Raw genomic sequence first — 14,560 nt, 5'->3', positions numbered from 1 at the left:
ATAGTACATTGCTTTCCTCTTATTTAGTCCTTTATGTTTAATAGAACTTGCTGTCATGAAGACCTGGGTTTGAATCTTAGGTTGACATTTATAATAAACAAAGATGATACTCAAAATATCTAAAAATCTGGAACTCATGGTCCCCAACCAGTCTTTCTCTCAGCCCTTCTGCTAGTCAGGTATTAGCCTTTTAGTTGTATCATGGGGAGGTCATGGGTCTCAGGGGAGAAGCTGGAGAATGGGGGGTTAGTGGAACTTGGGGTCCTTAGGCAGTGATTCATGTGGAAGAATTTTAATATCTTAACACCTGATAAGAATATACCATTGTATACCCACTGAATATTAGCCCTGACTATGAAATTAATTTTACTTTCCTTATCTGTAAAATAAGTTTAAAAAAATACTCATATACGCTTTGCCTGCTTCATAGAGTTTTTGTGAGATTCAAATAAAATATTTGTGAAATAGTAACAATAACTTTATGTCAAACATCATTATAAATGCTGTAATCACTAGACTATACAATTCTCACAGAAATATTATGAGGTGAGCATTATCGGTCCCATTATAATGACCCTATGAGCTGACATGTATATAATCCATATTTTACAGAAGGAGAAAGTGAATTAAATGAGATTAAGTAAAACACATAGCTAGTTATTTCCTGGATACAGAGAGTATTCAAACACTGATCTTCCCTGAAAACATAAATGTAAAAACTTAATATATGATAGTAAAAACCAGTAAAATCCATTAGTTATATACCTCATATACAGTGGCACAGAAAGTGTGCATCTATAGTTCAAGCCATGAATTATTTTAGTTCTTTTTCAGATGAGTGCTAATAACACTGTATCATCTTGGTCAAAATTTGGCAAATGTAAATGAGAAAATCCAGGGGGTAAAAAGCACAATTGAAACTATTTTAAGTTGGGAAAATGTGTTCAAAGTTTTAGTTTAGTTTGGAACTTAGTGTTACATTGGCAAGAATTCCATCTCTCAAGATGAGGTTTTCAATTTCTTTATTAATAAACACACCATTAGATATTGTCTTGCCTGAGTGGCAAATCCGGTAAAAATGTTCACATATCGTACTTAATGGAGAAACCTTAGAAGCCTTCCCTTTAAGGTCAGTAACAAACAAGGATGCCTGCTCTGACCCTTCCTGCCAGCAAAGGACTGGATGTGCTGGTCAAGGAAATATGAGGAGTAAGAGAAATAAGGCATAAGACTATAAGGGAAGAGACAAAACTGCCAGTATGTGTAGATGATTTAATGATTTACATAGAAAACCCAAGAGAATCAGCAAACTATTAAAGCTAGAAGAAGAATTCAGCATGATTGCTTCAGCACAAATCCCCAAGTAAAGTTCAATAGAATTCTCTTACATCAGCACCCATTATAAAATCTAACAGCCGTAATAGGATGTTCACAAGGGCCAAATGGCAATCTATAAAGTATCGAGGAATTGACTTAAAAATGCAAAAGTTACTATGGCGAATATTTTAAAACATTATTGATGGACATAAAAATAGACATGATTAGTAAAAAAGAATTCTGTCCTTGTGGAGGGAAGATTCAGCTTTGAGAAGATACTAAGTTCTTCCCAAATTAAAGCATACATTTAATGTAGCTAAAAAAAAAAAACGAACAGCAAAAGTGAATTTGGCACACAAAAATCCATACATAACTAAAATAATTCTTAAAAAGAAGAGCAATGTGGGGAAATATCTTACCAGATATTGAGATATGTTAGCAAGCTATAGCAATTGTGCGGTACTGATACTAAAAATGTCAAAAATAAGCGTAGAATAGAATAGAATCTAAACTTAATCCATGTGCATATTGGAACTTGGTGAATTATTGGTAGATCTTTGAGGAAATGGTAGATTATTTAAAAAACAGTATTGTGAAAATTGGCAAAATATTTGGAGAAAAAATAGGCCTAAAACTTACACCACAAATAATACAGAGACAATCTCCCAATGGACTAGAGAATTAAAAGTAAAAGACAAAACTATGAAGCAATTCTAAAAAAATAAGTTGGAGAATATCTTTGCAACAATAGAATGGGAAAGTATTTCTTCAATGAGATGAAAAGCAGCACATAATGAGGAGCATGAGAAGGCAGAAGAGGGCTGTGGTAGACTGTTCCTTCTCCCTCAATATCCATCCTTCCTCTCTCTGCCTCCCTTGATTTTTAGCTGGCTTCATAATTGTCCCTATCAAGAATACATTTTCTAGCTTCCTTTGTGGCTAGGTGGGCCTTCTGATTAGGTTCTGGCCAATGGGAGGAAAGTTAATGCCTTGTGTGTTAACTGGAATGCATAAACATTGGCTGGAGCTTCCGTAGTTATCTTGGACCGTGAGGTGGAAGCCGTATGTTGAGAATAATGTAGACACACGTCAAAGGGAGCCAGATCCTTGATGATTTGTGGAGGCATTATATTAGCTCTGATTTGCTTATGTAGGGTCTTAGTTTTTGCAAAAGACAATTTCTGTTCTGTTTAAGGCACTGTCATTTTGTGTTTGCCTTCACTTGCAGTTGAACTTAACTGTGACTGAACATACATAGATTAGGGTGTGGTGTGGAGGTTAGGGTCAGTTCAGGCAGAAGAAAACCTAATTTACTGAGGCAGGAGAGCAGGGTGGAATAATGGTTGTGAATAAAGATGCTCTGGTGGGTAGATGGTGGGAAGTTTAGAGAGTTGGTGTCTTAAGACATTAATTTTCTCTGTAAAATAAAAGCAGAACGAGTTTGTGGAGAATAACAAAAAGAGAGTTTAGTAGAGCAAGTTTGAAGTGGATCTTGAAGATTTAACAAGGGGGTAGAGTGAGACAAGAGAGAGAGCCGGCAAGTAAGTGGTTGGGAGTAACATCAAGGTTACATAATTATAATAGTCAAGAATTATACGAATTCCTCTTATAGCATTCTGTGGGGTGGAAGAAGGTTCAGAATAGAGGAATCCATGATTAGGCTTTCGCTTTATGGGAATAAAAAACAGACAAGTGGGCTTTGCAGTAACCCTTAGCCACCTTCCGTTGAACTTGCCCTATCTGTTAGATGGGCTGTATGAACATGACGGTGTGAGCAATACAGACTTCGCACCAGCTGTCAAAGGAGCCAGTTTGGGAGGTTCGACCCTTGAAGAAAGCTCCCGACCACAGTGGCAGCGTATGTGGGAGGTGGGTGCCATTTCTGAACAAGTTGAGACGTGAAGAAATGCCACGTCACAGGTTATTCTGTAATCACCATTTTTAAGACAAAGGAAAATAAATCTAAAGCTCACTTGCTGTGCTGCTTCCACTTGGTTATTAGGATTGTTGGGCGACGCAGAGAGAGAGTGCAACAAACATTACTGCAAAGCATTTTTTTTAACTGAAAGAAGTGTTTATTAGACCAAGGTTTTGGTTCGGATTTATCACTGTCCAGATGCTTCCATTTTTTGTCTAAATAACGTTATTTAGACAAAAAATGGAAGCATCTGGACAAAAGTGATATGATCATAATGAAATTTGTGCTACTAGTTTTATGCTCAACAGTTTTCAAGATACATTCTTAATATATGTTCTCATTTAATCTTTAAACAACAACGTAAGGTGGGTATTATTCCGACTACTTCACTTACAAATGGACACTGAAGCTCAGAGAAGTCACAGATTTTTCTAAGACACATAACTAGCAAACATAAGAACTGAGTTTTAACTCTAGGGTCCAGTGGGTGCATTTTGCTGTGTTCATCCTTAATATGATGGTTATTCACAGTAAGGAGTTAAGCTGGACAACTTTACTATGAAGTAGGCAAGGTTTTCATTTCCCATAAAGGTTCTCCAAGAGTCTGATGCTTTTTCAGATTATTATTTAAAACTTTAATTTGTGGTTTGTGGTTGTCAACCTAAAATGGAGCCTCTCTTCTCTTGAATTTGCTCTATTTTCTAAAGTCTATAAATCTTAAACTCCTAAAGATTGTACTTCAAGGCACTGTTGAATAAATAAAATATATCACGTTCATGTTGGCCTCTAGAGGTCACAAATGCAACAGAATCTTGCTCCCTTCCCTTGTCTTCAGGAGTGTTTCTGACAGCCCACAAACCACATTGGTTGATGCTCATGTGTGGTCATAACCCTAATGATTCTAATGATGGCATTACAAGAGTATGTTTGCTTGCAAGTATGTCCAGAACTTTACTTTTTAAACCAGTATCTTCTGGTCTTCATAGCATTGGAGAACAGGATAAAGCAATAGAAAGATATTTTTGGAATCTCTGCAACTTGTTTTTTGAAACTGCAGGAAGTGATCCCATAGTATTCTGAGAATACCATCTGGAATTATGTGCTATCACTTTTGTTTGCGTAAATAATTGTACCACTGATAAATTAAAACACTTATTTTATAGATGTAGGCACTAAGAACCTTAGAAAAATACTTAACTTGTACACAAAAAAATAACTGGAAAAGTATTGTTAGTTTGCTTTATTTACAGGAGTCAAAACATAATTTAAATGGGTTAAAATACTATGAAAACATTTCAGGAAGCAGTACTTTTAATATTTGAATTTTATGGTGTATCCTAATGAAAATCTCTACCACTAACTGGTCATTTATAACCTCTCATTATACTAAGCACTCTTTAAATATATTAACCCATTTATTTTCTCAAAAATCCTTCTGCAGACATTTTGTTAAATTTAAAAATCGATGCTTTTTACTTGCTTGTTTTTCCTTAGGAAATGTTTCCAATTCTATCCTATTATACATTAATCTGGACAAAATAAGGATAACTATTTAAACTTTAAGTGGCTATATTAAACAAAAATATCTGTAAATCAAGCACATATGTTCACATTGAGAGATAATTTAAAAAAAAAAGAATTCCAGGTCAGTATAGGCAGTTAATAAAATATATGGCTATTATCGCTACATCACTACCCTAATTATTGCTTATTTTCCATTCCCTCAAGATTACTTTTAAAGCCACTTCTTCATATATTGCACACTATGAATTACAGTAATGGACAGTAAGTATTTACTGTTAATACTAACTAGGAAACAGTGTTGAAAATTACTCATTATGTCATTATTACAGAAGGAGAGTTAAGACTCAGTGAGAGGTGCAGATATCCTCAGAACTGTCCTCTCCCTTCTGCAGCTGCTGCTTAGTGTGTAAAGAGCACGCCTGGACTTTAAGCAGAGCTGGGTTAAAATTCCGACTTAGTATCTTGGGCAAGTTATTTATCCTGTCTGAGCCACATTTCTGTCTGTGGAAGGGCGTAATTACGTATTCTTAGTGTGAAACTGCCACCATGGTCCACCTCCTTACCTTTCTCTGACAGGCAGTCATTGACTCCTAAGCACTGCAGGAAGAAAGGAAGGAAGCAGCTGTGTGGTGGGGGCTCCTCCCTGCTCTCCGTTATCTTTGCCACTTCCTCCCCAACAGATGAGTTCTATTAACTCTCACCAGTCACTGTTTTTTAATTAGATGATTGGAAAAGGAAGGGGATCATGGTGACTAGGGTCCAGCATCTGGTTTATGTGGCAAGGGTAGTTTGGATTACATACCTTGTGAATAGAGGGTTTTGTACAGTATGCCCTTGCAGCAGGTCAGAGCAAATCTTCAAATATACAAAAGACAGAAAAAGAAGAATACTATTGTAAAGCGGAAAAGCAATAGAGCATAAGGGTTGTGAGAATAGGTTCCAAAGTTGGACCACTAGGGGTTAAACTGAGATTATCTCCTCCCACCAGTCTGAAGGGCCACTATCCAAAAGACAAGAAATAACCTCTGCCACTTGTTAGCTGTGGAACCCTTTGCAAATAACTTAGTTTTCCTGTGTCTCAGTTTCTTTTTATTTATTCATATATTTATTTTTTATTGAAGTATAGTTGATACACAATATTATATTGGTTTCAAGTATACAACACATTGGTTCAACAGTTACACACATTATTAAATCCTCATCCCAATTAGTGCAGTTACTATCTGTCAACATAGAAAGATGTTACAGAATCACTGACTGTATTTTCCATGCTGCACTTCCATCCCTGTGACCAACTTATGTTATCATTGAGATTTTTGTGCCCTTTTATTACCCTCACCCTCCCACTCACCCACCCCCAAACCCTCCCCCATGGTAACCACCAGACGCTTCTCAGTATCTCTGAGTCTACTGCTCAGAGTAAACTTTTCATTTAGTTTTGTTTTTAAATTCCATAAATAAGTGAAATCATATGGTATTTGTCTTTCTTTACCTTGCTAATTTGACTTAACATAATACCCTTTAAATCCATCCATGTTGTCACAAATGGCAGGCTTTCTTTCCTTTTATGGCTGAATAATATTCCATTGTGTATATGTAACACCTCTTTACCCATTCATCTATTGATGGACACTTTGGTCGCTTCCATATTTTGGCTACTGTATATAAGGTGGTGATAAACATAGGGGTGCATATATCTTCTCGAATCTGGGATTTTGTTTTCTTTAGGTAAATTCCTAAGAGTAGAGTCACTAGGATGTATGGTATTTCTATTTTTAGCTTTCCATTGTGGCTGCACCAATTTACTTTCCCACCCACAGTGTAAGAGAGTTCCCTTTTGCCTCCATCCTTGCCAACACTTATTTTTTCTCATCTTTTGGATAGTGGTGGAAGGTGATATCTCATTGCAGTTTTAATTTGCATTTCCCTGATGATTAGTGATGTGGAGCTTCTTTTCATGTGTCTGTTGGCCATCTGTATTCCTTCTTTGGAAAAATGTTTGTTCAGATTGCCTGTCCATTTTTTAATCAGGTTATTTGTTTTTTGGTGTTGAGGCCTATGTATTCTTTATATATTTTGGGTGTTAATACCTTATCAGATAGATTATTTATGAATATATTCTCCCATATTGTAGGTTGCCTTTTTGTTCTGTTGATGGTGTCCTTTTTTGTACAGAAGTTTTTTAGTTTGATGTAGTCCCACTTGTTTATTTGTGCTTTTGTTTCCCTTGCCCAGGGAGATGTGTCCAAAAAAAAATTTCTCATGGTTATATTCAAGATATTTTTCCATGTTCTCTTCTAAGAGTTTTATGATTTCATATCTTATATTTAGGTCTTTGATTCCTTTTGAGTTTACTTTTTTGTATGGGATTAGATAGTATGGGGTTAGACAGATAGTTTTATTTTCTTGCATGTAGTGTCTACTTCCCCCAAACCATTTATTAAAGAATCTGTTTTTTTCCCATTGTATATTCATGGCTCTTTTATCATATTTTAATTGACAAAATATGTGTGGGTTTATATCTAGACTCTATTCTATTCCATTGATCTATGGGTCTGTTCTTGTGCCAGTACCATACTGTTTGGATTACTGTAGCTTTGTAGTGTAGCTTGAAGTCAGGGAGCATAATACTCGTGGGTTTGTACTTTCTCAGGCTTGTTTTGGCTATTCAGGTTTTTCCTGTTTCCATATGAATTTTAGGATTATTTTCTCTAGTTCATTGAAAAATATCATTGGTATTTTGATAGTGATTGCACTGAATCTGTAATTTGCTTTGGGCAGGATGGCCATCTTGACAATATTAATTCTTCCTATCTAAGAGCACCAGATAGATTTCCATTTATTTGTGTCTTCTTTAATTTCTTTCATCATCAGTGTCTTACAGTTTTCAGAGTACAGGTCTTTTACCTCCTTGGTTAGGTTTATTCCTAGATATTTTATTCTTTTTGAAGGAATTATAAATGTAATTGTTTTCCTAATTTCTCTTTCTGCTGGTTTGTTGTTAGTTATAGGAATGCAACAGATTTCTGTATATTGATTTTGTATCCTGAAACTTTGCTGAATCCAGTTATTAGTTCTGATAGTTTTTTAGTGGAATCTTTAGGGTTTTGTACTTATAGTATCATGTCATCTGCAAATAAGAACAGTTTTACTTCTTTCTTACCAATTTGGATACCTTTTATCTCTTTGTGTTGTCTGATTGCTGTGGCTAGGACTTCCAGTACTATGTTGAATAAAAGTAGTGAGAGTGGACATCTTGTTTTGTTCCTGATCTTAGAGGAAAAGTTTTTAGCTTTTTGCCATTGAGTATGATGTTAGCTGTGGGTTTGCCATATATGGCCTTTATTATGTTAAGGTATATTCCCTTTATACCTATTTGGTTGAGACTTCTTATAATGAATGGATGTTGAATTTTGTCAAATGCTTTTTCAACATCTATTGAAATGATCATATGCTTTTTATCCTTCCTTTTTTAAATGTCATGTATCACATTGATTGATTTATGTATATTCTACCAGTCTTGCGTCCTTGGAATAAATCCTACTTGGTTGTGATTGATGATCCTTTTGATGTATTTTTGAATGCAATTTGCTAATATATTGTTGAGGTCTTTGCATCTATGTTTATCATGGATGTTGGTTTGTAATGTTCTTTTTTTTTTGGTAGTGTCTTTGTCTGGTTTCGGTATTAGAGTGATATTGGCCTCAGAATAAGTTTGGAAGTATTCCCCCCTCTTCTACTTTTTGGAATACTTTAAGAAGGCTGAGTATTAATTCTTCTTTAAATGTTTAGTAGAATTCAGCTGTAAAGCCCTCTGGTAGCTAGAGTTTTTTGATTACCAGTTCAATTTTTTTACCAGTAATTGGTCTGTTCAGGCTTTCAGTTTCTTCCTGGTTAATCTTAGAAGGTTGTATTTCTCTAGGAATTTGTCCATTTCTTCTAGGTTGTCCAGTTTATTGGCATATAATTTTTGAAAGAATTCTCTAATAATTCTTTGTATTTCTGTTGCGTAGTTTTTTCATCTTTAACACTACAATTATTTGAGTTTTTATGTCATGGGCTATTGTAAAGGTTGCATGAATTAATTTGTGTAAAGCATTAGAATAGTGCGTAACATGCGAGCACTACACAGATGTTTACTGCTGTTATTAATGTTTACAAATAAAATAGTGCAAACTTGGCTGCCTAAGTTTAGAAAAGCTTAAGTTAGGCTTATTTAAAAATGTTATTAATATAGGCCATTTCCCTCCTCACCTTGAATTTTGATCCTGGTATGTGGGTTTGAATAACCAAAAACTATGTGCAGTTGAAATCAAACTATAAGTTCCAGGAGATGAAATATGGCAGAACCACCACATTTATGGGTTACACACCAAACCTAAAATGAATCCAGATTTGCTTGAAACTGGTACCTTTGTTTTGTTTTGTTTTGTTTTAAAGTGTAGGTGGTCTCTGAAAGGCAGCATGGCTTTTGGTGTTTCAAAATGTATGATGAATATTCAATATTCAAACTGAGATGAAGTCAGTTGATTTTGTTATAAGAAATTAGCTTGATATGCAAAATGCAATTAGAACTTCTGAAAAAGAGGATTTAATTTTGCCAAATCTAGTATCATAAAGACACAATGATATCTACTTTCTTTTGTTTTTTTTTTCTTTCCTTTTTTCCCTCCTGCACACTAATTTAAGAAAACAAGCCTGAAGAGTAAGACCTGAATTCAAAACTGTACTTGCTTGTGGGTAGCTAACTACCCTTATGTGCTAATTTTTATATAGATAGCGGCAGTTATCTCAAACTCAACATACTCTGATGAAAGTTGCATTCACTCTCAAACCCTATCATTTGTGGGGCTTCTCTAATTCCATCAATAGCACCATCACTCACCCAGTTTACCATCTTAGATACCTTTGAGTCATTGTTTTTATCACAGAATCTTATTAAATCTACATCTGAAACATCTGTTAAGTCTGTCTCTTTTATTTCCAGGTCCAACCTCACCTTCAGTCACTCTGTCCAACAGTTTTATGCTTGGCCATGCTGGATACTAAGCACTTCTATTGTTTGGGTCTCAAATGTAAAATTCTGCAACAGATTGTTTTAATATATTCTTTTAGTTATTCTTAGCGTCTCAATTTAGATTAATTATAGAATTCAGCTTCTTCCTCTAGGGACTTGGCAGATCTTCTCTTATCACTGTTTCCTGAATAGTATGTACCCTAGGGCATGGTAGATGCTCTAAGAATGTTTGTTGAATCAATTAACAAGCCTTAAAAGGGTGTTAGTTTATATATGTGTGAAAATGGTTTCACACAAGTTGGTTTCAACTATGATGTAGTTCTAAGAAACAAAATGTCAGCATAATTTATTTGAATTAAGGCTAGGAGGCATTCTAGTTTCAAAAGCACACACGTCTCAGAGAACCTAGGATTTAAAGAGAAGTATTAGTGAAGACCAAGTTTTTCTAATACCCAGAGAGAATCATCAGTTAGATTTGCAATCAGGTACTCTTTTGATGTGTTAGGAAAAAGAGCCAATTTCCCACCAATGCCCCCATAAAATTGCAGGAATGGCCAGCTATCTACCAGAGATTTTTGTTCCACCCTCCACAGTGTCAAGTTCTTTCTGAGAAGCAGCTGCCTGCCAGATGTTGGTGGGGCTATGTCATTAGTTCTCACCAGTGGGTAATAAGGGACATGAGTTACTTCACTTCTGGACTAAGGAGGTGAAGAAGTGCCATGTCTTCTCTATTTTATCTTTTCCCCTTCTCTAGCTGGCATTAGAGAATTGCAAGACTTCCAGCAAGTGGCAGAGAAACAAGGTGGAAAGAGCCTATATCCCTGCAACGTTGTTGAGATTTTGTTAAATTAACATTTGTTAGGTATAATTTGTTAAATAAACATTTTTGTTAGGAATTTGTAGGCAGTAGTAAAGACCACAAAGGAATTGAAATAGAGAAGTTTCGTAGAATTTAATATAATATAGATAAATTAAATAAAAATAAAATCAAGATACTATGATAAGATAAAGAATATAATATAGATAAATAAAATAATACAGAAAAATCTTTATTTTTGCCTTGGCTTTGTAACTATTTAGCTATTTGGTTATGAGTCATAAACTTTTTGGGCTTCAGGTTCCATATGGGTAAGTAAAAGGATTGGAGAGCATAACCACTCAGTTCCTTTTCAGCTCTTAAGTTTTAAGTTTTCTCTTTTTTCTAAGGTGAAGAAAAAGGAATAGGTTGTATCAATGAATTATGATCTCTCATACAGTAATTACAGAAATGGCCCCAATTCTCTACCCTTCCCTGCATCATACCCACTGCAGTGTGACTTTGAATTTCTCCCTGTCGTGAGAGTCTATTTCCCTACTCTGTGCATCTGAGTTGGCCTTATAACTTGCAGAAGTGACACAACACAGCTCTGAGCCAGGCCTCAATAGGCCTTGTAAACCTCACTAAAACTAGCCACTTCTTTGAGAATGATCCTGTTGGAGAAGAGATCTTGTAGAGCAGTGTTGAGTCAATCCAGTTGTTGAAGCCAAAGCTTTAAACACAGCCAAGACAGCTGACACCTGCCTGTAAAAGTGTGAGTGAGTCTACCTGAGGCCAGAAGAACCATCCAGTCACCAGTAGAATATTGACACAAATAATTGCTTATTATTTAGAGCCATGAATTATGTAGCTGTTTGTTATGCAGCATCATTGTGGCAAATTGATAACTGGTACATAATCTTTTAGAACATTTTTGCATATCTTGCATTTGACCTTGCTCTTGAGAATTCAACTAGGTATATTAATTTCTCCTGCCAATTCAATACCTCACCTGAAGGCATTTGGTCCTGTAGGCATTACACGTGCAATGTGGTTATGACTGAAGTCATCATTTCTACCCGTCTCTATCACACCAGAGCTGCCCTTTTTGTATGTTTTACTTTGATAGATACAGTATCACAACTCTCCCTGGTTTTTGCCAGGTTTCTGTCAACCAGAATCAATCCTGAAGACTTACTAAATAGTTCCTTTCTCCACTGCCTCTCTGCACCCTCATCACTGCTGTTGTCTAAGTTTCAGCCTTTGGTGTCTTGCTTCTGAAAAGCATTAAATAGCTTTCTAATTATTCTTAGTGTATAAGCTCTCTCATAAGCTAAGCCAGAGAACCTGAAGGAAACAAGAGCATATGCTAAACTTTTCATAGACAAAAGAAACCTGTTATGGTTGGAAACTTGGTTGAATTACCAAAGGTGCATTAATGAGCTATGTACAATATAAAACATAAATCAACAGTTTTGTTGAATCTGCAATAACAACAATATCTTTAAAATCTCAGCAATAAGAAAAGAAAAACCAACCATGTCCACATCTAAATAATTTACTTTGCTCAAATATTACTACTTTGAGGGAATTGAAATACTTGCTGGGAAATTTAATGAACAAATTCATTAATCATGGCACTGAAATCTCTTATTAAAATGTGGTTATAAAAAAATCAAACATTTTTATTCATCTCTGATTGCCCAGCCCATACAGATCCTCAGGAAATATTTGTTATCATTGTTTGCTTCATTTTAATCATTAGTACTTATCTGTCTGAATTTCACAAGTTTAGTGGAATTTCACATTATTACATTGAATTCCATGCTTAGGTTCTGTAAATGTTTTAAAAAACTGATGTGTGTAATTGAGGCAGGAGATATTTAAACTGACACATAGTTTTTCTTCACTCAAAACTAGAAACAGTCACTTTATTTTGTGGCTTTTTGAAAAGTACACTTTAGTGTGTGAACATCTCCTCTGTTTTCAAAGATTGGAACAGCTACAAAATGAAAGAGGGTCTGTGGTTGGTTGTTAACACAGATGCTGGGCTTACAGTAAGAGTAAATAGGATTTTGTAACTGGCACCTAATTTTTGGTGAAGATCAAAAGGATGAAAAGAAAATCTACCCACTGCTGAGAAAAGGAATCTGGGGCATTTTGAATCATCATTAAAGCATTGACCAGATGCAGCAGCCTTGCTGGGAAGGAGCCCTCTGGGCAGGGTTCCCAAATCTGAAATGTTACCAGGTCCACCTGAACAGTACCCCAGTCAAAACCAACAGATTCCTCAGGCCAGCCCTGCAGTGGGGCCCAGTCATCTATATGCTTTGCAAGCGGACCAGATAATTTCAAATAGTCAGGCATATCTGGGCTTGAATGTAGGATAAGGGAGCTGCAGCCTACAATTTTTTTTTTAGGGCACTGCTAGTTTTCCCACTGCTCATTTTCTGAAGCCTTTAGATTAAAAATATTTGAAGAAAAGAAAAGATGTCATAGTAGTGCTTTAAAAAAAAAGTCAAATAAGAAAAAGGAATGGAAGTCAGGTACATTTTTTTCTCCCCTGAATATTGAGAGTTTTTGGTTGAAAATTAGGTAGGCCTCTTCTTGTGGAATCTAAAATGTTGAACTTGTAGAAATAAAGAGTAGAATAGTGACTGCTAAAGGCTGGGGACAGTGGAGGAAATGGGATTGTTACCAAGGCTGGGTGGTGGAGGAAAAGGGAGATGTGGGTCAAGGGTATAAATTTCCAGGTGTAAGTTGAATAAGTTCTAGAGATCTAATATACAGCATAGTGGATGTAGTTAATAATAAGGTACTGTATACTTGAATGTTGGTAAGATAATAGATCTTAAGTGTCCTCACCACACACCAAAAGCTGATGGTTATATTAATTAGCTTGATAGCGGTAATCATTTCAAAATGTCTATGTATGTCAATTATCATGTTGTACATCCTCAGTAGGTACAATTTTATTTGTACCTCAATAAAGCTGGGAAAAAAATTGAAGAAAACTAAGCAGAAAAAAAGAGAAACTATACAGGTCTTTGTTTATGGCAAACTTTGGTTATAAATATTTAAAACTAACATTTCTCTATTGAACCACAGGAAAAATAATTTATTTTGGGTGATTATAAGCTGATTTCTTTTACTTTGCCACCTGGGCATCTAATGATAGGGGATATTGTGAAAATGCCTTTAAAAATATTATGCTTATCATTTCATAAGGTTTACTTGCCATGTCATGTTGTTTATTTTTGTGCTGAAAGTTAAAAAGTCCCTTTATAGCTTCTAAGCTTCAGCTGTGACAGTCAATTGCAAAAAGGGAGAATTCCTGAAAGAGAAGGGAAGATATGAATCCTTTCTGGGAAAAGTTGGTCTGAAAACAAGTTCTAAAAGCTCAATAATTTCTCTAGGGATGGAGGGTCAAACTTTGTCAAAACATTGGCCGCCTTCATTAAAAAAAAAAATCCACTGCCAAATATCAGTTAAAACCTCTGGGAACTGTCAAGAATCAACCAGATGGCAGTCTACCTGCCTTGATGAAACTGAGAAATTAAAACAACATGTGAGTGGAACACATGGAAAAGCAACAGCTCTTCAATGTGCCTGTTTCTGCTTGGATCCCTTTTTAAAGGAGCAAATACATGCAGGGCCATAGCTTAAGTTTAATGCATCTTTTACTGATGTTTGAACCAAGAATAAGTTTCCCAAAGATAACCCAGTGGATAAATGAAGCATAAAATCCAGAGACTGATTTTTAGTATGAAATAGAAGTGAATTCCAATTATTTAGTACATGCCTCTCTACTGACCCATTACTTGGTACCACACTGACAGGTGTGAAACACTGTACCTAATCCAGAATAGTTCTGTGATCTTTAGAAATTTATTTTTATTCATTTAGTTAATTAACAGACTTAAATACCCACTGTTGCTAGGTGCTAGGGATCCAAGAGGAGGTAATTTTTGCCCTCATGAACCTTTTA

This window comes from Manis javanica, chromosome 10 (assembly GCF_040802235.1).
Source record: "Manis javanica isolate MJ-LG chromosome 10, MJ_LKY, whole genome shotgun sequence".
NCBI lineage: Eukaryota > Metazoa > Chordata > Mammalia > Pholidota > Manidae > Manis > Manis javanica.
The sequence above is the reverse complement of the archived record's forward strand: the minus strand, read 5'-3'. Positions refer to the sequence as shown.